The following is a 25895-nucleotide window of genomic DNA, read 5'->3' on the forward strand; positions in this document are numbered from 1 at the left end:
CATCTATGTAACATGATAAGTGAGACAATTAGCAACTAGATACAGAAATCTTTATTGCTCTAGGTTCTTTGGACATAGATCAAATTTAGTACATGATTGAGATCACTGGAATCCTATAGTTTACCCTTAGTGGCTGTTTCTAGCATATACAGCATATCACATGCCGGGATGGTTAATCCAGTTCCTAGTTAGCTGGAACTAGCAGTGGTATGTTAGAAAGCCCTTGTTTATAGTTTTTCGCTTTAACGAGCTGTACCAAATCCTGAAATGTGTTTACATCGCCTGGAGATATGTAGGTTGGAAATGTCTTGAAATAGGAAACAGTGTCCCTGCTGAATGGGTAAACTGCATGAGATTTAAAAAAAAAAATTGCTATCATCATTTCCGTACAAAGTTGCCAAATTCCTTCGTTTGACCCTGATTTCACATCCTGCAGATGTGCTTTACTTGAATATCCCTTCTGGTGCTTTCCTGTTACATGGTTTGTTAAGCATACTACAAGTAAATTTACCTGAGTATAGCGCAAGTCCTGTTTTCTTAAAGGATAGCTGAAATAATTGGCTGTCAGAGGAGCAGTAGGAGGAAGTTAATAGAGAGAGAGCAAAGCAAAACACTGGCAAAGTATAAGTTGTGTTCCAACCAAATGCAAACAATTCACTTTTTGACTGGGCAGTTTCAGGAGTTTTGTTGCAAGTGAACAGCACTTTGGGCTCAATCCTGCATGGTATTAAATGCATTCTGGTTGGTGCCAACTGCCTTCAACTTCCATTAAACTCAGTGAACCCAATTCTAATCCCACACTGGTGTCAATCAGAAGTAATTCCAAACCGAAGTCAGTGAAGTTACATATGTGTACATCAGATCAGAATCTGATCCAATGAGGCGGAGGCATTCAGTACCTTGCAGTATTGGGTCCCTTTGTAAGTAGAATGTGAAATTAGTGGCATTCACAATAAGGAGACCTTGCAAGGGAATGGAGACAGCCTGGGAAAGAGTGAGGCTAGTTTTAGGTGTAGGCTGATTTTAGGTTCGTTTGTTTGGATTTATTTATTTGTATTACCATAGAGCTCAGGGGCTCTAGTTATGGACTGGGACCATGTTGCCCTAGGTGTTGTACAAACACAATGCCCCATCTCCCACTGGGCCAGACTTAAACATAATGTACATGTGTGTAACTTCATTGACTTTGGTTTGGAATGACTCGATTCTCACCCGTGTGAGATCAGATTGTGATGTCGTCAGGGGTGGTTGCTTACGATGCCACTATCACGAGGGTCATGGCCTTATTGCAGTCATTCATCTTCAGGCAAGAGGGACCACAAGACGGTTTTCCCCTCCCTGGGAGAGCTCTGCTATAGCTATACAAAGGATTCTGGAGTGGAGCTGGTCACGGATTTTTTGATACAATATTTTTTCATTGAAATTGAAACTTTTTGCAGAAATGTGCAGTTTTGATAAAAAAACATTTCTGGTGAGGTTTATTGCCCAGGATTTAAGGGGAAGGGAGAGACAGCCAGAGTGTTTCACCCCAGAATAGCCAATAGCCCAGTCAGTGGTCATGGCACTCCCTGGGACTATGGAAGACCCAGGTTCAAGTCCTTGCTCTGCCTTATTTGCAGCTTTCCCACATCCAGGTGAATTCCCTGACCACTTAGGTATTGATTATTCTGGGACAACGCTCAACTGTTTTTCATAAAAAAATTCAAAAGGCCTAGTTTTCATTTCATTTCATTTTGTGGAACAAAACCAGCTACTGAAACCTTGCCATTTTTTGTGAAATGGAATTCTTGTCTTCCAGTCAGCCCAGCTGTGGAGCACAGCCAGTGGCACCAAATCCTGTCTTCACCTGAAGCACCAACATACCTTGAGCCAGTCCTGAGAGAACCAGAAAGAGAATGGTCTTAAAATGTTGCCCCGTCCACCCTTTTCTTTTAAATTCTTCTGTTGTTTTCTCACGTACTCTAAAAATGCACCTTTGTTTTAGTGAGAGAGAACATGGTACTGTGAAGGGGGACGGGGGGCAGTGTGAGAAGATGATGGTGGTGAGAGAGCAAAGGGGAGTAGGTTAGAATGAGCCAGTTAAGCAGGGAGAGGGAAACTTACTAAAAATGGGCCTGATTCTTCCTCCCTTGTTCATGTTGATTAGTACCTTAATCCATGAGTTCCAGTGGGACTATTTGCATAATAAGGGGTCTACTCAGCTTATTCTACAGAAGCTCCTAAAATTTCCTCTGTAAGAAGAAGGGAATAAGGAGCAGGTATTTCTGCAGCATCAGCATCTAGTTCTTTGACTTGGAACGAGAGTTTTTACCTTTCCCTGAAGCATCGGGTATTGGATACTGTCACAGACAAGATACTGAAATTGATGGATCATTGGTCTGTTCCACTATGGCAAACCTACCTTGCATCTGACTGCATGAGGTAAGGAGGGTCTCCATGGGGATCGCCACTATGCTGAGCAGTGCTGCAATGATGACGAAAATGGCAAAGGGGGAAAAGCAGTGATAGAACTGGGGAAGGAGATAAGTTAACTAGTATACTTTGGATGTCAAATGTGAGTCTCTAATTTGGATTAATCATGGCCCTAGAACAGGGGTAGGCAAACTTTTTGGCCTGAGGGCCACATCTGCGTGGGGAAATTGTATGCAGAGCCATGAATGTAGGGCGGGAGTTGGGGTGTGGGAGAGGGTGCGGTGTGCAGGAAGGAGCTCAGGGCAAGGGATTGAGGTGCAGGGGGGTTGCAGGGTGCAGGAGGGGGCTTAGGGCAGGGGGTTGGGGTGCAGGCAGGGGGTTGGGGCTCAGGGCAGGGGGGTTGTGGTGCAGGGTACAGGAGGGGCTTGGGATGTGGGTTCTGGCCTGGTGCTACTTACCTCGAGTGGCTTTGGGGTGGCAGCAGCGCATAGTAGGGCTAAGGCAGGCTCCTACTGCCTACCCTGGCCCCGCACTGCTCCCGGAAGTGGCTAACATGTGCAGCAGGGGCTCCTGGGGGTGGGGTGGAGCAAGTGGCTCTGCCGCGTGATGCCTTGCCTGTGTGTACCACCCCCGAAGCCCCCATTGGCCGCGGTTCCCCATTCCCAGCCAATGGAAGCTGTGGGGGGCGGTGCCTGAAGGCGAGGGCAGCGCACGGACCCCTCTGCCCCCTCAGCAGCCTCAGGGATGTGGTGCTGGCCGCTTCCGGGAGTGGCGCAGGGCCAGGGCAATCAGGGAGCCTGCCTTAGTCCTGCTGCGCCAGGGGGCTGGCAGTCCCGCTGACCGGATTGAAAGCCTGACACCGGTTCCAGCCCATGGGCTGTAGTTTGCCATCCTCTGCCCAGAAGGTAGGAACTTTCATCATCTCAGGGTATTTGAGTTCAAGTCCTGTTTTGAGCCACAAGTGAAAATTAATTCATTGATTGTTCTCGTCTTAGCCCTTAGGAAGCCTATCTGTATCAAAACATGCCTTCAGAACTTGCCAGATTAGAATTCTTGGTTGCTAAAAGGCATAGGCCTGGAATAATAACAGCAGGAGGCACATAAATGTTAAGATTAAGGTCTTGTCTACAGGGGGAAAATTGTACCAGTTCATTTAAATGGATTTTAGACTGATCTAGCTGAAGCAGTGCATACACCCAATATGGAGGCATATACCAGTGTAATAGGAGTTGGTAATTTACCAATTTTACAAATCCATTTAAACTGGTGAAACTTTTCTCTTATAGACAGAGCCTTAGAAGGCAGCCTGAGAGAGGAAGGATGGTCCAGTGATTAAGGCACTAGTGTAGGCCTTAAGAAACCTAGATTCAAGCACCTGTTCTGCCTGCACAGGTTTCCTGTGTGACTTTGGGCCAGATTTCCAAAGATATTTAGGCACCCAAATATGCATATAGACTTCCAGTGGGTACTTACCAGCCAAGCCCTTAGGTTATGTTTACACTGCAACTGGGAAGCGTGATTCCCAGCATAGGCAGACAGACACGCTGGTTTAGCTCAAGCTAGCATGCTAAAAATAGCAGTGTGGATATTATGACACTGGTGGTGGTTCTGGCTAGCTGTCCATGGCCACCTGATCCCCTGGGTCTGAGCTCAGGTGGCTAGTCTGAGCCATCACCTATGCTGCAACATATACACTGCTATTTTTAGCAAGCTAGCTTGAGTGAAGCTAGCAAAAGTCCGTCTACCCATGCTGGGGATCACACCTCCCAGCTGCAATGTAGACATACCCTTAGGCCAGGGGTGGGCAAACTTTTTGGCCTGAGGGCCACATCGGGGTTCCAAAACTGTATGGAGGGCTGTGTAGGAATGGCTGTGCCTCTCCAAATAGCCTGGCCCCCACTCCCTATCTGCCTCCTCCCGCTTCCCGCCCCCTGACTGCCCCCCCTCATAACTCCTGACCCATCCAACCCCCCCGGTCCTTGTCCCCTGACTGCCCCCTCCCTGGACCCCCCACCCCTTATTCCCCCGGGACCCCACCCCCTAACCAACTCCCCTGCTCCCTGTCCCCTGACTTCCCCAACCCCTATCCACCCCCCTGCCCCCTAACAGGCCCCCCGGGACTCCCACGCCTATCCAACCCCCCTGTCCCCTGACTGCCCCCCCCAGAACCTCCACCCCATCCAACTGCCCCCTGTTCCCTGTCTCCTGACCGCTCCCCCCACGAACCTCCACCCCATCCAACCGCCCCCTGTTCCCTGACTGCCCCTTATCCAACCCCCCACTGCACGCCCCCTTACCGTGCCGCTCAGAGCACCAGGACTAGCAGCCGCGCCACCAGGCCAGAGCCAGCCACACACCACACTGCCCGGCAGGAGCTCACAGCCCCTCCACCCAGAGAGCTGGTGGCATAGCAAGCTTAGGTTGTGGGGGATGGGGGACAGCAGGGGAGGGGCCAGGGTCTTGCCTCCCCAGCCGGGAGCTCAAGGGCTGGGCAGGACGGTCCCACGGGCCGGATGTGGCCCACAGACATAGTTTGCCCACCTCTGCCTTAGGCACCTAGTGAATTTTTCAGAAGTGCCTATCTGCATCTTTAGATGCCTAAGTAGCTTTGAAAATGTAGCCCTTGGTCTCTCTGTACCTCTGTTCCCCATCTATAAAATGGAGATAACAGTACTTCCCTACCTCACAGAGGTTGTGAGGAAAAATACATTAAAGATCATGAGGTGCTCAGATAATACAGCAATCAGGGCCATATGAGAACCTTGAATACACACATAGGTGCATTGGCAAAGCTACATGGAAACATTTTCGTTGTGTCTGCTTGCTCTATAGCTGGCTGTACCTAGTGCTGTAATGCTCTTCACTCCCATGTCCCCAGATTATGGGGACAAATGTTGTCAGAAAGCTAGACACTTTGAATCAGGTCGCTGGAGTGATGTGGCCTGATCTGAAAAATTGTTGCTGTCAGTAATGTTTTCTCACATCCACACAAACCTTGATCATAGCTGTAAATGTGCAGTATATCAACATGATTAGGGATTAGGTTTGTTTTTTAGGCTTTTGAATTAGTGATTTATCCTCTTAAATTCTGTTTAAGGTGATGATACAGTTCACTTCAAAATCACATACCTCATCCTTTCATTTTCAGCCACTGAGTCTTCTGTGCTGCTTACTTTATGATGTTATTGTCATTCTGTTTCTGTTGCTCATTTTGCAATGTAAAAGCTCAATATAAAAGAAAAAAGAGGTGTGTACATGTTACTGACAGCTTGACCATAGCTTCCCTCAGCTCTGAACAGAAACTGTTACTTTGCTTTACCGGTTGTATAGATAATCCTATTCTCAATGGCCCTGATCCTATCAGATGCTGAGGTCCTTGTGTGTGGTGCTGAATATCTGCAACTCTAATTAATAGTGTGGATTAGGGGTGGTTAGTATATCACATGTGGCATTCAGCATTTTCAGGGTTAGTTTCAATATCCCCAACACAATCCAACAAAAATGCTACCAGCCCCTCCATTAAACTCTCCTCAGTTTTTGTAAATAGAGATATCAAATTACAAATAAAGGAGTTACCGTGCAAGGGGCCATGCAAATATCCCCAACACACACACACTTTTTTCTTACATCTGAACCAAAATACTATTATTTGTTGTAAGGTGAGGTTTGTTGAAAGTATGGGTTGACTATACTAATTCTCTGAGCATGTCCAATGCGATTGAGATTTTTCCAAAAGTCTGAGCAGACTCAGATAGAGCTGAGTGCTTAAGCTGTTAATAAAAGTGGCAGCTCTTTCTCTCCTGACAGACGTGACTTCTGAATTACACAGCAAAATAGTATTGGTTTAAGCAACAGTTTGACGTATTTCTCATCACCATCGAGGCTGTTCAAAAAATACCTAAGGTAGCAGTAGTGATTTACCTTCATGTGGTAGGCCTGGTAGTGCTGCATGTATATGGGTCCGAGCTGCAGCTCATGGTTAATAATAGCTCTCCCGCCGGTTGTCCCAGTAGAAGAGGTCCTGCAACCTCCCGAACTGCTTTGGGGGTGGGGCAATGAGAACCCTGGTGGTTAGGTACTTTCAAATGGGGAAAAAGGGAATGGTAGTAAACCTGGACCGTAGCTTTGTATTTCAGTGGACTGCAATGTATTTATACTGGGAAAATAGTTAAAGTGTGAGTCTGCTCTGAAAAGTGACTCTGTAAAATAATATTACAGGGCTTGTTTGTTCTCTCAGTGACTCCAGATCAAAGGAGCCCAGTTTGCAAAATTAAATAAATATGTGTTTTTCCTACATTTGTCCTACTCCAACTGAGATCTGAGAGTCAAGCTGGGTTCTTTTCTTACACATCACCACTAGCTCTGTAGGTCATGACACCTGTGCAGCTCCAGTATTTTGCACAGGGAAAACCGATTGAAATTTAGGATGATGCACAGAAGGATTTGAATCCAACTAACTCTGTTTTAGCTCACAGCTGATTATCCAGGGCTCATGTTAGTGGAAAAAAAAACAGTTAGTAGGACAGGTTTCAGAGTAATAGCCGTGTTAGTCTGTATTTGCAAAAAGAAAAGGAGTACTTGTGGCACCTTAGAGACTAACCAATTTATTTGAGCATAAGCTTTCGTGAGCTACAGCTCACTTCATCGGATGCATACTGTGGCAAAAAGAAAAGGAGTACTTGTGGCACCTTAGAGACTAACCAATTTGGACTCTGAACATACAGAGGGCTCTGACGGATAAGAAGCTGCCTTTTTCGCAGGCATACTAGAGCCACATTTTAAGCAAACTGCATTAATTTAAGAAAATTGTTTAAGATTAAGATGTGCCATTTTCTATGGGATCCATTTATGTTTTATTGTACCAGGTGTGTGTGTGTTGGGGAGGTGGGGGGGATGTTGAGAGACACCGAGAGACATGACTCCAAATTTAGAGTATGGAAATTTGAGTTTGGAAACTGAAAACTTGTAGCTAGGCAAATATTTTCTCTGTAAAGTGTTCCCACATCCATTATTAGGATTTTGCTGAAGTTCTTCTGATTTATCCCATTATATTCTAATGACGTTATCACGGTTCAAAGTGATTGTATCAGTTCTTTTAAAAGATACTCATCCTTTTATTTTTAGCAACTGAAGTGTACTGAGCCACGCTTCTGTCATATCATACATTACAGTCACCATTATGGGCTCCGGCAGAATACCATGACTAAGCAGCATTCTGAAACAAATGCTACAGTGTGACAAAAAATAACCAGGGGCTGGTAATAGTCACTGATGGCTTGAGGTGCTCTAGCTCTGGCATGGGCTTAGCTCTGTGACCATAAAAGAAGAGAAGCTAAGCCACCGAGAATATACTGGCATTAATTCCTGGCAACCAGAGTGTCCTTATATATCATTTCATGTATTTTCTTTTCCCCCCTCTCTCTGCAGTCAGCGCCAAAAGCTGAGTTCACATCTTGTTTTAGCGAGACCCCCTACTGTTACACTTTCTTCAGACTCTCATGGCATCCATTTAAATCAAGTGGGAATTAGGCCCTTTGTCCTTGCCCAGGTTTAGGGAAATATATATGACTAAAATATTTGCATGGGATAGCCAAACATTCATTCAGTACATACAGTGTTTGTGAACCTGTTCAAATTATCCATTAGGTGAGGAGCAGTGATATCTTTGTAAGCAATACAAACATTTTAATTCGTTTGTGAAATTTTGCATACACACAAAATTAACAACGTGAGTCAGACACAAAAGTCTGTGACTTTCAACAAACCTCACCTTACAACAAATAATAGTATTTTGGTTCAGATGTAAGAAAAAAGTGTGTGTGTGTTGGGGATATTTGCATGGTAACTCCTTTATTAGTAATTTGATATCTCTATTTACAAAAACTGAGGAGAGTTTAATGGCGGGGCTGGTAGCCTTTTTGTTGGATTGTAATGGCAGGGACTCTGCTAAGTTTCGTACAAGTGCTTACATAGGGATATCACTATATCAGTCTTGTGATACTCTGGTGTGGAATGGATTCTAAATTAGAATTGCAGGATTATTGCTTCCTGGATCACATTAGTTGGTTTCCTTTCCATGACTGCAATGCCTGAAGGACAAGCTCCCACCCTGGAAAAAAGGCTTGTAGACAGATATCCTGCACAGCTGTATGTGAGAATATTTCCTATTTATTGTTTAAATAAAATCTCTGGAGTAAATTATGGAAAAAACCCACTGAAGCAAATGAAGGTTATGTTATTTCCATGGATGATACCTTCTAACAGACCACAGTACTACAGAGAGTAAGAATTTGAGAGCTTGTTACTTTATTTTTCTAGGTTGTCTCCTTTTACAAAATCCTTTTCTTGGATTATATCATTCTAAACACAGACACAGAGAGCTTTATCTGCTCTCAAACTGATGTCAATCTGGAGTGACCACACACTGACTTCAATGGACTTCCTCCAGATTTACACTAGTCCGGTGCAATTGAGAGCAGCATCTGTCCCATTAGGCCAAAGTCTTTTGTTGTTTTTGTTTGTTGTTGTTATAATTTGCATTATAGTAGCATCTAGAGGCCCTAACAAAGATCGGGGGCCCATTGTGCCAAGAACTGTACACTCAATAAAATGAAAAGATAGCTAGTAAGCTTTGTGGGGGAGTAACTAAGTTACTCCTTTGACTTGGAAGGAGTTAGGCCAGAGACTACTTTTGCCTCATTCCTCTCCCACTGGTCCTTTATGTCTTCTCCTTCTTAGCCTTAATACAGTAACTCCTTACTTAACGTTGCAGTTATGTTCCTGAAAAATGCTTCTTTAAGTGAAACGAAGTTAAGCAAATCCAATTTCCCCATAAGACTTAATATAAATGGGGCAGGGGTGGGGAGGAGGTTCCAGGGAAATTTTTTTTCGCCAGACAAAAGACATTATATGTGGTTTGACTCACAGCTGTGACTAGGTAAGTGAATATCCTCCGGCCCCAGAGCTCTGGTGTGGGTGTGGGCCAACAACACCCCCACTCCTAGGCCTGCAGAGTCCTCCCCGTGCAAGCTCTGCGGGTTTGGGCTTGATAGGGGATCCAGACAGAGTAGGCAAGTGGCAGCAGATAGGAAGGGACACTGTGCTGCATCCTTCCCAAGCACCCGAAGGGGATGTCTCTGCTGGCCTCTGAGCAGCAGATCACATAAGTGCCTGCTCCAGTTAGTCACTGAACACCGTCCTACCCCCCCGGGTGCTGGGAAGACCATACATCTCCTAAGGGAACCAATCTGCCAGGTTGCATGATATGCTTGGGGGACACAACGCAGAGGCACTGGGCCTCTATATCCCTGCAGATCTGGAGACAGCCATAGGCTTCTGGGGCCACAGTCGCTGACTTTTCAGACTGCCGGGGGGTATTCGATCCCTGGTTCTGCCCCAGACCCCGCCCCCACTTTACCCCTTCCTGTAAGGCCCCAGCCCCGCCCCACCTCTTCCCCCCCACTCCACCCCGCCCCGCCTCTTCCCACCCAATTCTGCTTCCCCAAGTGCGCCGTGTCCTCGCTCCTCCCCCCTCCCTCCCAACCTCCCTGCACACCACGAAACACCTAATTGTGGCAGGCGGGAGGTGTGGAGAGGGGGGGGGAGGCGCTGATCTGCTGGGCCCGCCGGCGGGCCGGAGGTGCTGGCGGGGTGTGGGGTGGGGTGGAGAGCGTTATAATAGAACATTGCACAACTTTAAACAAGCATGTTTTCTAATAGAACAGTGACTTAATAACTAAACAACTTTAATCAGGATGACTTTAAATGAGGAGTTACTGTACTGTATTTGCTTTGCTTCTTTCTTTTATTTTTTCACATTATTTTCACATTTTTTCAGCTCAGTGGAGCCACTCTAGTTCACTGTGCAATGAGTAGACTTGACATGCACTAGGCATTCAGAGTGACCCTGTGCCTCCTACTCCCAGAAGAGTTGTCTCCATGCCAGTTCTGTGATGCCCACTGTAGTGGAACAGTTTGAGGGGCAAGGGCTTTTGCCACTGGTTCCATGAGTATACAAATTCAGTAGGCAACAAAGCTCCACTCAGGTGTACAGAGGTTATATAACCCAGGAGCTGGAATATTGTCTGTGAATCAGCTGGAAGCCACTCTGCGTCCTGGTCACGGGTTATGGTGGGGAGGGTGCTCTGTCTACATGAACCCCTGTGTGTTTGACACACAAAGCCCATTAGTTAGGCTCTCTGCAGGAGGGGGTGAATTGAATCCCATTGGCGTAAAGTACTTGGGGTTGGGGAGAAATCTTTTCTATATATTCTTTGATTCCTATTAAAAGTCTTGATCTTGGAGCATTACATCTAAAGTTCTGTGTCAAGTTTCATTCTTAAAAGAGCTGTTTCCTCTGTGTATTATCTTTGCTGTCTTAAAATGTTGGGAGTCTATTGTCCACACAAAGTTGGATTTTGTTCATTTTGGCAAAATATTGTATCTAAATTGTGATAGTCCACAGTTCACTGGGGAAACAGATCTTTAAGTTACTTTACTTCTGTTTTAGAGATGGGCCTGAGCTGTGGCATTTGGATCCGGATATCTAACGTGGGGGGGGGTGTTGTACAGGTCAGGGGGGTTGGTGTGACCCATTAAAGAGACACAGGGATGCTATTATATTTCGCTGCATATCCTGAACCCTCTCCTCAGAGTCTGTGGGGATTTGAATGTGGAGTTTGTTTCAGGCCCTGGTCTTTATGTGTCTGAGCTAGGGATGTTTAGTGTGGTTGGTATATATAGCTTGAGATTATGTTGCCTGCATTTTCTGTGTACTGCACCTTTACATTTCTTTAAACTCTTTCTGTATGCAGAGACAGCAGTCGTTACATTCTCAGAGTTGCTGCTGCCCTTACCAAGGAGACATACGCTGTGAACTGTCTCATGGAGACCTTACATTCGTTCGTTCTTCTTATTGTGTCCCTTAATCTAAAATAAAATACATTTAATAAAGAAAGTACCTGGCCAGTTCTTTGTGTATGGCAACATAACAGGAATCCTGGTGATGAGGAAGGGTAGTCAGCTGCATGTCTAATCTTATACCACTCTATGTCTAGTCTTCTTTGTTCTTTCCCATTCAGAGGGCTTATGGGTTTCCTTATTTAAACTGCCGTGTCTCACTGAGAATTGCACTGATAATGTCCAGTGGTTCACTGTGAACCCATCAGGTTTTGCTGCTTCATGACCAACTTCAAGCTGTCAGGGTCATCATTTTTTGTCCCCTAAGGGAATGCTGAAATAAAATGCGTGTTCTAACAGGAACACACTCTCTGCCATGCTTCGCAGACAAATCCACCCCACCACCTAGTTTATACAGACTAGTAACTTTTTTTTTTTAGCATGATTATTTCCTTTTGCAAGAAACATAAGAGCCAATCAAATAAGGGGGGTTGACTTTGAGTTGTGTCCTAGAGGCTCCGTATTAGAACATGTCTGTAAGTGGTTTAATCAGCTGTTTCAGAGCTGTTGTTTTATATTTAACATTGTTATGCTTTGGGACAAAGATATAGTGGCGCCTCCTGTCTGACTACTTTTATGCTATTGAAAACAGAACTACTTTTTTCCTTCCCTAAAAATCAGCTCCAGTAGAGATCTTTTTAAAGAACTAGATAATTTGCTGTCTACTTCTGGTTAATGCTTGATTTACGCTGTTGTTACTGTGCCTCATAAAAAGGGCTTTTCCCATCACAACATTTCTAGATACATAAACAATCCAGACTATCTGTTTGAAAGTTCCTTGCACTGTATCCCAATATTCTTTAGCTTTTGCTTTGATCTTGCGCCTGGAAAAAATCTTTTCCTTGAACCGGTGAAAGTTATTACAATTCTAATAATGCATCAAAGCAGATATAGTGTGTTGTTCAGCCAAACCTCAGCATTAGCTCATTTTGAGAACACAAATAAGTATCTCTTTTTTCTCCCCCCGCCCTTTCAATTTTAATTTCTTGTTTTCTTTTCTGTGAATCTGGTGAGTGTGGCTTTTAGTGCTTGTGGAAGCGAGAGATACTGTGCCTGGCTCTGGCCAGAGCTCACTGCAGTCAGACGCTATGTAAGCTTCCTCATATAGGTCTGCCAGTGCCCATCAGACCTGCCCTGCAGCACATCTAGACATCTCCTGAGCAGAGATTGTTGCTTATGCCAAATTGTGTGGCAGTTTGTGTGATGTGGACAAATGCCCAGTTGATAGTGATGCTTCTCAGGGTTACTTATTACCACAGTGGCTATTTGCTTGGTGCTACCAAAATCAGAATCTCTAGAGGTGAAATTTGGAACATTCATCCATGGCTCCCCTGAGCCTCCTTTCAAAAGCACACGATTAACATGCCTGACATATGAGCAAGTGTAGCTTTGCTCCGTGTTACTTCACTAATGCATTACTTATCCTCATAGATGTTAAAGCCAGAATGGATCATGTTGGCCATCTAAAACTGGCTCCCTGCGTGACACAGCCCTTAGAATTCCATGCAGTAATTCCCACATCAAGCTCAATAACTTGTGCTTGATCTGGATCATATCTTTTAGAAAGATCTTCATTCTTGACTGAAAGAGTCCAAGTGATGGGGAGTCCACCGCATCCCTGAGTAAGCTGTTCCAAAGGTTAACTACCCTCAGGGTATGTCTACACTGCAATCAGAGGTGAGACTGCAGCATGTGTAGATGTACCTGTAGAGCCTGCAGTGCAGCTCATGACCATGTGGATTCCCTGCTAATGTTATTCAAGATGTATAGTTCAAAGCTAGTTTGGCTATATCTACATATGCTGTAGTCATACCTCTGACTCCAGTAAAGGCATACCCTCGCTGGTAAACATTTGAACCCTAATTCCAGTTTGAATTTGATAAGCTTCAGCCACTGGATCTTGTTATGAATGTGTTTGTGCAGTTTACACAACTTAGATCCTTGTAACATGGCTGTTGTACAAGCGACATATAATACTTCTCACTTCCACAAATCTTAGGAGCAAGAGAGGAGAGATGCATGTCCAAGCTAAAAGCAGCGATGTCCAGTGGTTACATGACAGGACTAAGCCTTAGGAAACTGTAATTCTAGTTCCAGTTTAAACTTGGATTTACTGTATTATCTTTAGGCAAATCTGACAGTGATTCAGTTTCTCCACTATAAATAGGGTTAATAATACTTACCACACCTACCCCACAGGGGTCTGTGAGCACTAAGCCAACTGATTTTTGTTATGTGCTTTAAGATGGTTGGATGGAAGATGCTCTTTTTGTGCTAAGTATTATAATTATTTTATTATGGGAAAGGGAAGGAGGGAAATGACACTTCAACAATGAGAGGTGGAAATGCCTAAAATGAGCTACATACGTTTATTTTCTATTTTCAAAAATCATGTAAAGAGTACAACTTAACTTCTGTCAGTGAAAGTACTTGAGGGATGTTACTTGCTGTGTTTATGCTACTGCAGGTGTTGTGCCTATGGCACCAAGATGGTTCTTTTGATAGACCTCAACTTTCTTCCTGTCCATTTTACTTTGCAGATGGAGGCCCCAATTCAGCCCGGTACATTAGTATGTAAATTGTTCCATTGACTTCAGTTACCCTGAACCAGGCATGCATTGTCTATGGGCTAGATTCACAAAAAGAGATGTAGGCATGTAGCTGCCACTTAGACACCCAAATCCCAGAATCAGGCCTAGCTGGGATTCATTAAACCCCTGCTCAGCTGCTCCCCATACATGTAGGCACCTACATTTGCTTAGTGCCTACATTTTTGCAATAAAAGTTTCCTACACACTTGTGTTCTTACCTATGAGCACACACTCTTGCCAGGCTTCCAGACTCCTAGCCCCAGAGCAATGCACCTAACTTGATCTGGTAAGCATGCTCAGATCTGGCCTACTGGATCATGCCCCTGTAGGTGAGCTTCAACAGAACAGCCCTGGTGTGGGGAGAAGGCCCTCATAACTTTTAGCCTTGTTGTTAAGGTATTCACCTGGGATGTGCGAGACCTCTGGTTCAAGTTCCCACTCTACCTGTGCAGCTGGTGGGAGAAGGCATTTGAACTGGAATGGTCTGCCACCTCTCAGGTGAGTGCCCTATTTACAGGGCTATGGGATATCCTGGTTGGGGTGGGTGGGGGGGTGGTTCCTTCAGTCTCGCCTGTTGAAGCTGTTCCACATCCCAGGTGAGTATCCTAACCACTGGGGTAACAGTTAAAGGGAAGTCCTCCCCCTCCTCAATGCCTAATGCCAAGAGAGGGTTTGCACCTGAGACTCCCAAGCAGAGGGAGGCACCTCCCTGCAGCCCAGATTTAGGCACCTATCTCCAAGAGAGGGGTGGGGATCTGGCTGAAAAGCTACTGTTTTAAATCTTTGGAAAGACTGGAGTGGAATGAATGACTATTGATTGCTGCAGGGGTAATTGTTTGATAACTCTTACACAAGCTGCACAATGGACTCCATTACAGGAGGGCTACATATAGCCAGAAACAGTCTATACTCCTTGGCTACATACAGCTGGTATTATAAACACAGTGCTCCCGCACATCGGGAAAGCAGACCATTGTGGAGACCACAGTCAGCATGTCTGTTATCTCCTAACAGGTGCAGCTAAGAAGTGTGTATGCTTACTCCTAACCATGAGCCTGGGACCAGTGCAACTGAGAGATAGCATCTCTCTCTGTCACTGTGGTAGCGGGCAGAATCACTGATACTAGATACCACTTGGTTATAAAAGAGAGGGGGCAGCTGGTAGCGTATTCTCTATAAGGGCCTTGGGGCTCTGAAATGTCTATCCCAGATCCAAAATAGTTCAGATTTACTGATTTTTCAGAGCACACTTCAGGGCCCGTTTGTTTCATCCGGTCTTTGAAGAGAAGTAGAGGAACTGAGGTTTAAGACAAGATAGGGGGATTAGTATTTTAATTATGTCCTGTTGCTGGGTAGAAGAGATGAGTTGACTGTATTGCAGGTTAGTTTTGTAATATTAAATACTAGGCAGGGCACTGTATGGATGAGTGCTTCATATACATTCTGTAGCCTGTGGATGAGTGCTTTGTAATACATTCTAAATCCAAAGGCAATAAATAAATGAAATGTTCCATAAATATTTTAGCCAAGATGTTAAAGAGGGGGAGAAAAAGCAAGTGTAGGAACAGAAGGATAAGGAGACAAATTCCAGATTATTAAATATAAAGCTGGAAATAGAGCATAACTGCTCATCAGAAAGGCAGGGAAACTTAACAGAGTGTCAGTGAGAAAAACAATTTTTATGTCAAGCAAAAGAATACAATCCACACAACTGCAGAAGAGGCACATGGAAAAACAAAATTAAGAAATTCAAGGCAGCAGTGTATTGCATGATACAAGCTCTTGATATGGTACAGTAGCAGCCAAACAGATCTAGACAGGCATAACCAGCATCATCATCCCTATCGTAATGAATGAGCAGCAGGAATCATAAAGAACTAAGTGAAATGCTAAAGAAAACACGACAGGAGAAAAAGTGACTGACACAACAGCTGACATCTTAAAGGACAGAGCAACTCAGTGATGAAAGAAATAACCTAACTGTTTGCAACATATTTGCTACAGAATTCCACCAACATAAACAGACAAGGGAACGAGAAGAAAGTGTTCCTCTTATCGGCAGTACGCAAGGCTTTCACTTCTGCCCTAGTATGATATGCTGTTTCATCAGCCAAGAGAATGGGTTAGCTTACAGTCCAGACTTTCACAAGCCAGACAGCATGAATGAGATAAGTGAATGCCAGGAGAGGTTGGGTTAAAAATAAGGTGTGGCGCTGTAGGTTCCAAAGACACAAACAATGCTCCCATTACCTCCTTTCTGCCACCCACTCCAGCCCTATCCCATAGGTTATCAGATTTCCAAAGTGAAAATCCAGGACAGCCATCAGAAGTTGGTTCATGGAACGTGGGAGAGTTCTGGAGTAGTCTGGCAGAGGGGAGGAGAAAGGAGGAGGATTGGGATTAAGGAGGTGCACATAGGAGTGTTTTGGCCTCTCTCTCCCGCCATTAAAATCCTATCTTCTCCATTCTTTGTACTGAACTCTCTGCTGGGGTGAACCCAGACAACATCCAAAGTGGGTGACAGGTGGTAGAAAGATAGTTTCAACTTACAAGCATGTTAAAAAAAAAAAACTGCTGTTGAAAGAAAACCCTGAAAGGGTGTGATCTCAGTTTGTCTGGAATAAAGGAAGCACTGACTGGTGGTTTCCAGAACTCCATTGATTAGGGCAAGTCTTCAGAATTGTTGATGAGGGAAAATTGCCGACACAGAAATGCACGGGATTTTGTTTTGACTGGGCAATATTAATGGAACAAGGCTGCCAGCCCGTTAGGACATTTCTGGGAAAGGTTGCAGGATGTATAGCAGTGGCGTTGGGCAGTATCTTCCTCACCACTTCAACCAGCATCACCACTGCAGAGATTTACCCTCGCTCTGGTGAGCCTCTTTTTTCCTGACAGGACCAGCTGAGGAGAGGGAGCCAGACGACACCACCATCTCCATGGCTGCAACCTGAGCAACTTCTGGGATGTGAACCTAAGGTCCCTGTTTGTGCTTAAGGTGGTGGATGTTGCAGGGAGGAAGAGGGAGCAGAAGAAGATACCTGGTTCTCACAGGAGGGGAGAGGGCATGAGGGAGCGGAGCCACCTTAAGCTGCTGGACTCTCTCTCTTCCCCCTGTGAGAATGATTCTGGCTTCTGAGGGGATGGGGGGGGAGAGAGAGAGAGAGAGAGAGCGCGCGCTCACCTGCTTCCTGCCCCAGCCCTGATTGGCCAGTCAGCCCCACAAGGTGAGCAAGTGGGGAAAGCAGCCAATCAAAGCGGTTCCCTCCCCCAGAGGCCCAGCTTGCTTCTTAGAAATGTATTTCGCAGGTTGGTGACCAGTTGCAACCTGGCTTCCTTTAAACACTGCTCTATGTTGCGTGTTAAATTCCATCCCCTCCTTAGTGTGCTGGCCTCTTTGCCGTCTATCTAATAAGTGTGGTTTAGCCAACCATAAGTGACTATATGCAGATATTCATTGATCTATAGGCATTCATGAAGGGACAACTTAGATGCTGGAAAATGTGACCAAGGGAGCTTTAGAGTAAAGCTGACTTTAAAAAAAAAAGGGGGCAAAATTATGCTCAGACACACTGAAGGTGCAGTGAGTGGGGGAGCAGCAGAAAATAAGGTCTGTGGGCTGGCCTGCTGGTGCAGTACAAAATGGTTATGGGAATGGGATCCTAGAAAACCTACTGCAAAACTCTTCCTGACTGCTGCTCTACAACGGGACAGCAAATGCTTCACTAGCACTGGCTGCTAACACTTTCTATTTCTTGTCATGCAGATGCTTCACTACACATTAGCTGGAGGAGGAGATAAGGGGAGGGGCTTGCTGATTCCTTTATAAAGTTGTTTTCTGGTTTGCTTTTTTGAAGTTCCCACAAATCCTGTCTACAAGTCTAGGGCTGAGGAGAGCTCATTTGGCCTTCTTAACAGTTCTGTCCCATTTTGCTCTTGCACACTAAGTCAGTGAAAACAGGATAGAGGATTTGCAAAATGGTAGTTTAGGAGCCTCAAACCTGGCATCACAAGGTACTTCTCCCAGCTGCTGGTTGTGGCCCAGATGGCTGCTGACTGACTAGTATATATCACCAGATCAGAGCCAGAGAAGAGGAATAGCATCAGTGCCTGAGGGACAGAAAGAATCCTGAAAGCAGAACAAGGAAGCAGAAGAAGTAGGAGTTTTTCAGGAGGCCAAGGGTGCTTCTAACTTCAGCAACCTCTTGCTGAAAGTGGTGGTGGGGGGGCTTTAATAACTGCCAAAACTGCATCAAGAATCCTGTGAGGAGGTGCAGTGCATCCTTCCTGCCAGCATCCCAATGGGCAGTAGCTGTCATATAGAACAGGCATGAGCATGTGGCGCCATGCCTGCCACACCAGGCTGCTGCCTGTGTGTATAGATAAGGGAGCATGGGGGACACCATCGTAAAGAGTGGTGAGGCTGGTGTTGGGGGTCTAGTTCAGAGGAAGGTGAAAGCTTTCTAGAATGTACCTCTCCAATTATGAAATTGTGTACATTAGGGAAAATATTCTGTCTTGCATGTGATCAGCTAAATGCCCTGAAGCATAGTAAAAGTGTTTTTAGAGTTAGGAAATAAATAAGAAAGGGAATTCTTGGAAGCCACAGATGATTGCTTCTTGGAACAGATAGTCCTTGATAAAGAGGAGTTCATGCACAGGTCCAAACCAAGCAAGTTACGGGTGAGGGAATTAACAGTGGTAAAACTGTTGGATAACATTAACCTCACTAGAGCCATGCAGTTCTATGTTATTGCAATATTAAGGTTGTGATTTGAACTACCAGAAAATCAGGAAATTCAGAATTGAAGTTGCCACGATTCTGCCCAACTCTATTGATCAAACTTATTTTATTTTTCTTACCTACTTCTATCATCTTGCCAACTAAGCAAGATGTAATAACAAACAAACAACTAAGAAGACAGTAGAAGTAGGTAAGAAAAATAAAATAAGGAGAAGAGGAGCAAATAATGGAAGGCTCGAGTGTTTAATCCTTTTTTGCTTCAGTCTTCACTAAAAATGGTTAATTGTGACCAGATATTTAATACAATTAATACTAACCCGGGGGAAGGATCTCAAGCAAGAATAGGGAAAGAACAGGTTAAAGATTAATTACCGTATATACTCGTTCATTTATAAGCCAAACCCCCAAGATGGATAGGTAAAAATAGTAAAAACTGTATGACCCTTTCATAAGCTGACCCTATATTTCAGGGGTTGGCAAACTTTGGCTCCTAGCCCATTAGGCTCAGCCGCTGGCAGGTCGGGACGTTTTGTTTACCTGGAGCGTGCACAGGCATGGAGCCCCTCAGTTCCCAGAGGCCGTGGTTTGCCTTTCCCAGCCAATGGGAGCTCCATGCCTGCAGATGCTCCAGGTAAACAAAACGATAATGTATTAGATATTGAATTTAATGATTTCATAGAGTTTAAAATCAAATTTTGGTGTAGACCCATTTATAAGCCAACCCCTGCTCTTTAATGCTTCACTTTTTTACCAGAAATATTCTGCTTATGAACAAGTATATACAGTAGTTAAGATCGATGTACTCAAGTCAACAGGGTCTGATGAAATTCACCACAGGGGGTACTAAGGGAACAGGCTGAAGTAGTGTCTGAACCACTAGATATTATCTTCCAAAGAACTGGAGAAAGGCAAACCAAGTGCCTATCTTTATAAAGGGGGTGGGGGAGAGGATTATAGAGAGGTGGGGGATTATAGACCAGTCAGCCTAACTTTGACACCCAGACTGGAACAAATTAGAAACTTATTATTTACTAAGCACTTAGAAGATAATAAGGTGTGATAGTGTTCACTCACTATTGCAAGGCCTCCTGCTGGCTGTCCCAGGGATTAGCTCTGCTTGCCAGTACGCCCTCTTCTGGTGGTGTCTCACTGCCACCACTTCTGCTCCAGGACCCATGTCTCTCCCAGGTCTGCAGCGTTCTCTTCATGACAAATCCCCCTGGCTGTATCATGCTCTGTCCTCCCTACCTCTGGGGGAACTGCAGTCTGCTGTCTAGCCACTTCCTTCAGTGACTACTGCAGCCAACTGCCTGGCCACTTCCCTAGTGGCGAGTGGAGGGAGCCAGGCCAGGGACCCTGTAGATGGCTGCCACTTCCTGCATCCCCTCTGACTCCTCAGTTCATTTTCCTAGGCCACTTCCCCATGGCCCCCAGCACCCTCTTTGCCCTTGTCTCAGGGTCTCAGCCTGTGAATCCCTGCAGCCAACCAGGAGCTGTCTTTAGCTCTCCCCTGTCACTGTTAGCAGCACTGCTCTGTGCAGGGTGCTAGCCCTCCTGCTAGGAGCCTGATCTTCCTTCCACAAGCTCCACGTAGCTACTGAATTTGCTCTGCCCTGCAGCTCTTCTTCTGTGGGCCAGCCCGGCCCTGATTGGCTGCTCCTCGCAGCCCCTTTCCTATTGGCTGCTTTTCGCACAGCCACCCTAGAGCTCCGTTAATCCCTAACAGGCCAGTGTGGAGCAGACACCCCATCACTTAAGGTAATAAGTAATAGCCAGCATGGATTTGTCAAGAACAGCAACCAATCTAATCTCTTTCTTTCATGGGATTGTTGGTTTAGTGGATGGTTTAGCAGTAAATGTGATGTGTCTGGACTTTAGTAAGGCTTTTGACACAGTCCTACATGACATTTTCATAAGCTAACTAGGAAAACATGGTCTAAATTACATTAATGGAAGGTGAGTGCATACCTAGTTGAAAAACTGTACTTAGAGCAGTTATCAATGGTTTGCTATCACACTGGGAGAACATATCAAGTGGAGTCCCATACAGGTCTGTCTTGGGTCTGGTACTATTCAATATTTTCATTAATGACACCAAGCTGGGAGGGGGTGGCGAGCACTTAGGAGGACGGAATTAGAATTCAGAATGATCTTGATAAATTGGAGAATTGACCTGAAATCAATCAAATGAAATTCAATAAAGACAAGTGCAAAGTTCTACCCTTAGAAAAGAGAAAAACCAAATGCATAAATATAAAATAGGGATTATCTGCTTAGGCAAAAATACTGGAGAAAAGAATCAGGGGGTCATAATGGATCACAAACTGAATATGTCAACAATGTGACGCTGTGGCAAAAAAGGCAAATGCCATTCTGGGCTGTATTAATAGGAGCACTGTACGTAAGACACAGGAAAAGATTGTTCTGCTCTACTCGGCACTTATGAGGCCTCAGCTGGAGTATTGTGTCCAGCTTTGGGCATCACATTTTGACAGATGTGGACAAATTGGAGAGTCCAGAGGAGAGCAATGAAAATGACAAAAGGTTTAGAAAAGATTGGTTAGGAAAGATTGGAAGAATTGGGCATGTTTAGTCTTAAGAAGAGAAGCCTGAGGGGGAACTTGAAATGGTCTTCATATATGTAAAATGTTGCCATAAAGAAGATGGTGATTAATTGTTCTCCATGTACACTGAAGGTAGGACAAGAAATCATCATCTTAGTCTTCAACAAGAGAGATTTAAGTTAGATATTAGGAAACACTTTCTAACTAATTAAGCACTGAAACAGGTCACTTAAGGAAGTGGTGGAATACCCATCAGTGGAGATTTTTAAGAATAGGTTGGACAAGCACCTGTCAGGGATGATCTAGGCATACTTGGTCCTGCCTCAGTGCAAAGGATGGACTTGATGGCTTCTTGAGGTCCTGTCCAGCTCTCCATTTCTCAGACATCACTTATATACATTTTCATAGCAAAAATTAGATGGAAATAGTGTTACCAGATTTTCCTGTTACTTTGGGGTATGCTCATTTATTAGGGATACTCTTCTGGGGCGGGGTGGGGGGGTTCTGTAATCCTATCAATGTACTGCTTGTGTCACTTGTGTTCTCATACGGAGCTCTACTTCTCCCTTCTGCAAGTCCCCTCCCATTGGAGCTATCCTGCAGGACCTAGGTTCCCCAGGGCTGGGTTATTCCAGCCCCAGAATCAGATAAAAACACACACACACACTGAGAGGACCGGGTTAATCAGCACTCACAAGCTGACCCTTTAATGCCCCTAGACTCAGCAGGCTGGGTCAAACAACACTTCCAAGTTGCCACCCTCATATGCCCCAGGTTCAGCATGTCCCTATCCCCACTTTCATGTTACAATTGTTCTGGTAGTAATCCACTCGATGAGCAAACCCCACAGGATTTTTGGGTGCTGCAGGGATCTTTAGCTTAGGTATGAGGAGTGTTGCTGCAGAGCGAATGGGGAAGCCAAAAAACACCCACGCAGGGTAGAGAGAGAGAGAGAAGCAACCAGCTTAAACATGAAAGTTATTTATTGCCAGGTGATAACCATACAAGGGGAGCCAAACAAAAAAAAAGTTATAATATTACGTTAATATTAAGTATAATGTATAATATATAATATTAAGTTAAATGTTATTTAATTTAAATCTGATTACAAAAGTCAGGTTTAGAAAACTATAACTGATCAAACAAGTCAGGGTCAGAAGGCTATACCTAGAGAGAGAGAGAGAGAGCGAGAGAGCTGGGTTCTAACCACTTCCTGAAGCTTGAACCGATCAGGGTTCTCAGGTGGTGGTGGTAGCTGAGGGTCCTGAGTGCTGGAGACAAGCAGAGCCCCCAGCATGATCAGTCAGGAGAAGATGAAGTCCCAACAGAACTAATGCAGATTTTGGATCCAGGCATCAGAGCACTTACTTGAGCGTGGGTACAGGTTTTTGTAGGGAAAGAACAGTGGTTCAAGGGAGAACATTAGATTTGTTTATGGGTAAACTGATGGCTCAAGGCAGTATACCAAATTTGTTTTGTTCAGGCTAGACAATAGGAATTGATCATATCTGGCTATGGGCAGTGTTCCTTCAAGGGAGCTCACAATGCAATTAGGCAACTTCAGTACTTTGTATACCAGCAAAGGATTTATTACTAGAATTGGTCTGATAACTACTGAGCTGGGTGTGTGCAGGTGTGGGTTCATTAACATCTGGAGCAGGGATTCCCCATGATGCAGTGCTTCCCTGCTTTTCTGGTCCCAGAGTTCCGTGAAATTCTTGCCTTGGAATCTCTGTTCTCCATTCTGTATGCTAATGGAGATGCCTCCCTGTCCCATCTTTGATGCAAATATGGCTAGGGGAGTTTCCTTAATCCTGTCACCCTTGTCTGGAGGGGTTTAGGTGTGTCTTCAACTGCGTTTTCATTGCTTTTTGTAAGTCTTCCTTCTGATCGGCTTTGGTTCAAGGAGAGGCTGGGGGGAGGGGAAGGCATTTTGTGAGTCAAAGAGGCTGGACACTGCACTTTGGTTCTCCAAGAATACAGAGCTGATAGGTAACAATAGGCATCAAATGTGTATTCACTGATTGATGCTCTCTTACTGGTCTAATAATATTTTTTCCCTTCGCATTTTGTAATACTACATGGATCCATTTTAATAATAGATTATAAATTAATCCTTTTTCTTTAATTTCACATTTTTCCATTTCTTGTAAGAACATAAAATGTCTTATTGTTGTATCAAATTTTATATGCAATTAAATGGAATATTTCCTTACTACATGTAGAATTAATTGATAGAATTTACTTCCACAAGAAAAAAAGTGTAATATTTTAGTGGAATTAATAACAGTCCCTACTTTTTGAGACACATAAGAAAAAGGGGTGAGGTAGATATGCAAGTTCTACACACACATACACACATTATGCTTCATAATATACAAATAGAAATTTGATAAAAACATAAAACGCTCTTGCTGGAAGGTTGCAATGTAACGCTACTTTATTTCTTAGAATTCAGAACAATAACACAAAATAACCCCAAAACAGAGAGACAAAACAGGCTACTCCCTAAAACAGGGAGATACAATTCAGGCCACCTTATTCCAGGCTCGCTGTCTGCACACTCGATAGAGCCCCAGGCATGGTGTGCGGTCCTGAGAGCCGTTGAACCAAATTGTAAACCGTGTATGTGATGGAAACCACTTCAAGAAAGGGGGTGCAGGAGCACCCCCAGCACCCCTAGTTCTAGCACGTAGGCAGAGCCCCATAGCCAAGCAGAAACAGGAAAATCTCTGAGAATTTAAGTGTTAGGTCACAATTTTAACACAGTTTTCAACCCACCCTGGATGTTATGGCCATGGCCCCTTTAAGAGGGAAGAAGCCAGTGCACCTGTGACTGGTCAGCTGCATCCCAACTGGGCTTAAGAGTGAGCACCTGGGCCTTCAGTAAAGATACTGGAAGGGTGGAGTGTGAATGTGGGTGCATGCACGAAAGAAAGGAAGGAGTGAGCAAGTAGCAACAGCAGCAGAAAGCGGTCAAGAATTATTGGGAGAGAGCAACAGGAGACCTGGGAGGGGGAGAGAGAGAGAGCTAATGGTGATGAGAGCTGATAAAGAGAGTTGCTGGTGTAAGCGGGGGAATAGTCCTACTATTGTGGGGAACTTTCCTTGCTTCTGCACTACCTCGGTGAAGTGGGCTAGCGAAAGGATCTGAGTCCTCGCTCCCACTTCCTTTACCCCGTGGCCTCCCTGCCCTTGAGGACTCCCCTTCCACTCTCCTGTCTGGCAGAGTCCTCGTAACCCCAGCAAGGCTGGGCCCAGGATTTCTGGGGGGCTCGACCCCCAACCCTGCTGCAGTTACCTAGGACAGGGGCTAGGGTGTCCCCACTCCAGGGTACTCTCTCTGCCCTGGGCACTTCTCTGACCCACTGACCATTACATACAAGTTAAAGCAAATGCAAGTTATTTAATCAACAATTAATTTTAAAAAGAACAAGGGAAAATGAGAAAGGTTAAAGCAAACACATCAATCCGCTCTGTGGCAGGGAACATCACAAACAGTGTCTCTGGAATGTCCGGGCAGTTCACAGTCTGTTCCTTGTAAGTCCCAGGCCTTCTTCTCAGGCCCTGGCTGTGCTGCAGGGATGCTGTGGGTTGGACACTTGCTCTGGTGGTGGCCTCACGCTCTCAGGCTCTAAGTGGTAGGACCCTTCTGCCCAGTGTCGCACCCACCCTGTCGAGGTTACGATCCAAGCCTGGCCTGCAGAGCCTCTTGGCTGAGGCATCTCCCTGTGCTGCGCCAGCTGCCCAGGGTCCCCCTCGCTCTCCCCAGCTGCTCACTGCACCCAGCTCTGGACTGCTCCAGCCCCAGCTCCACCACTCGGTCTCTGCACTGCTGCTGCTGCTCTGCCTCCAGCTCCCTGGGCTGCTTCTTTGGCCCCTCTGCCTCTGGTTGCTGCAGCTCTGCTCCCAGGACAGGTCTGCTCTGCAGGCTGCTTCTGTGACTCTGCTCCCAGCACTGACCTGCTTCATGGGCTGCTTTTCTGGCCCCTCTGGCTCTGGTTGCTGCAGTTTTCTTCCCAGGGCAAGTCTGCTCTCTCTGGGCTGTGCCTCTGGCTTTGGGGCTGCAGCTCTGCTCCCAGGACAGGGTCTGAGGCTCTCTCTGGATCTGGCACAGCTCTGCTCTCCAGCTCAGCTCGGGCCCCTGCTTTCTCCTTAGCTCAGCCCCACTCTGTCTGACCCAGGCAAATCCAGCTCACATGGAGGACGGGACCTCCCTGGCCTCCTGACTCCCTGATTAGCCTGCCCGCCCTGTCATTCAGGCTAACCTGGAGCATTGGCCTCTCCCCATTGTTCCTGGGGACTATCAGTCTCAGGGTCCTGATTTCCCATAGACCCTTCCCCTTTTAGTACTGGGAGCTAGCCAACCAAAACACCCGCACTGAATGTTAGTAAGGGGGCAACAGTCCCCTTACACTGGGAAGAACAGAAGCTGAAGAAAGTTGTTAGCGGGGACTGTTTTAACCTTGTAAAAAACTCTCATTTCTTTTATTAGTTAATAAATCTTAGTTAGTCTATTACAGGATTGGCTGCAGGTGTTGTCTTTGGTTTCAGCTCTGAGTACAAATGACCTGGGTGACTGGTCCTTTTGGACTGGGAGTAACCTGAATATCGTTGTGATTTTTG

At 45.3% G+C, this 25895-nt stretch overlaps 1 long non-coding RNA gene across 2 annotated transcripts; it reads right to left on the minus strand.

Moving 5' to 3' along the window:
- Window positions 1-486: 486 nt before the first annotated feature.
- Window positions 487-20287, minus strand: LOC125634572 (uncharacterized). 2 transcript variants are annotated; one of them, XR_007355963.2, is made up of 4 exons: window positions 19780-20287; window positions 5542-5637; window positions 2871-3357; window positions 487-1875 (listed from the first exon to the last, which is right to left on the minus strand). It is a non-coding gene; the product is annotated as an uncharacterized LOC125634572 (long non-coding RNA). The 2 variants fall into 2 exon arrangements; XR_012667556.1 differs by having other exon boundaries at window positions 487-3357.
- Between the last annotated feature and the right edge of the window lie 5608 nt (window positions 20288-25895).

Source organism: Caretta caretta, chromosome 3 (assembly GCF_965140235.1).
Source record: "Caretta caretta isolate rCarCar2 chromosome 3, rCarCar1.hap1, whole genome shotgun sequence".
In the NCBI taxonomy this organism is placed as follows: Eukaryota; Metazoa; Chordata; order Testudines; family Cheloniidae; genus Caretta; species Caretta caretta.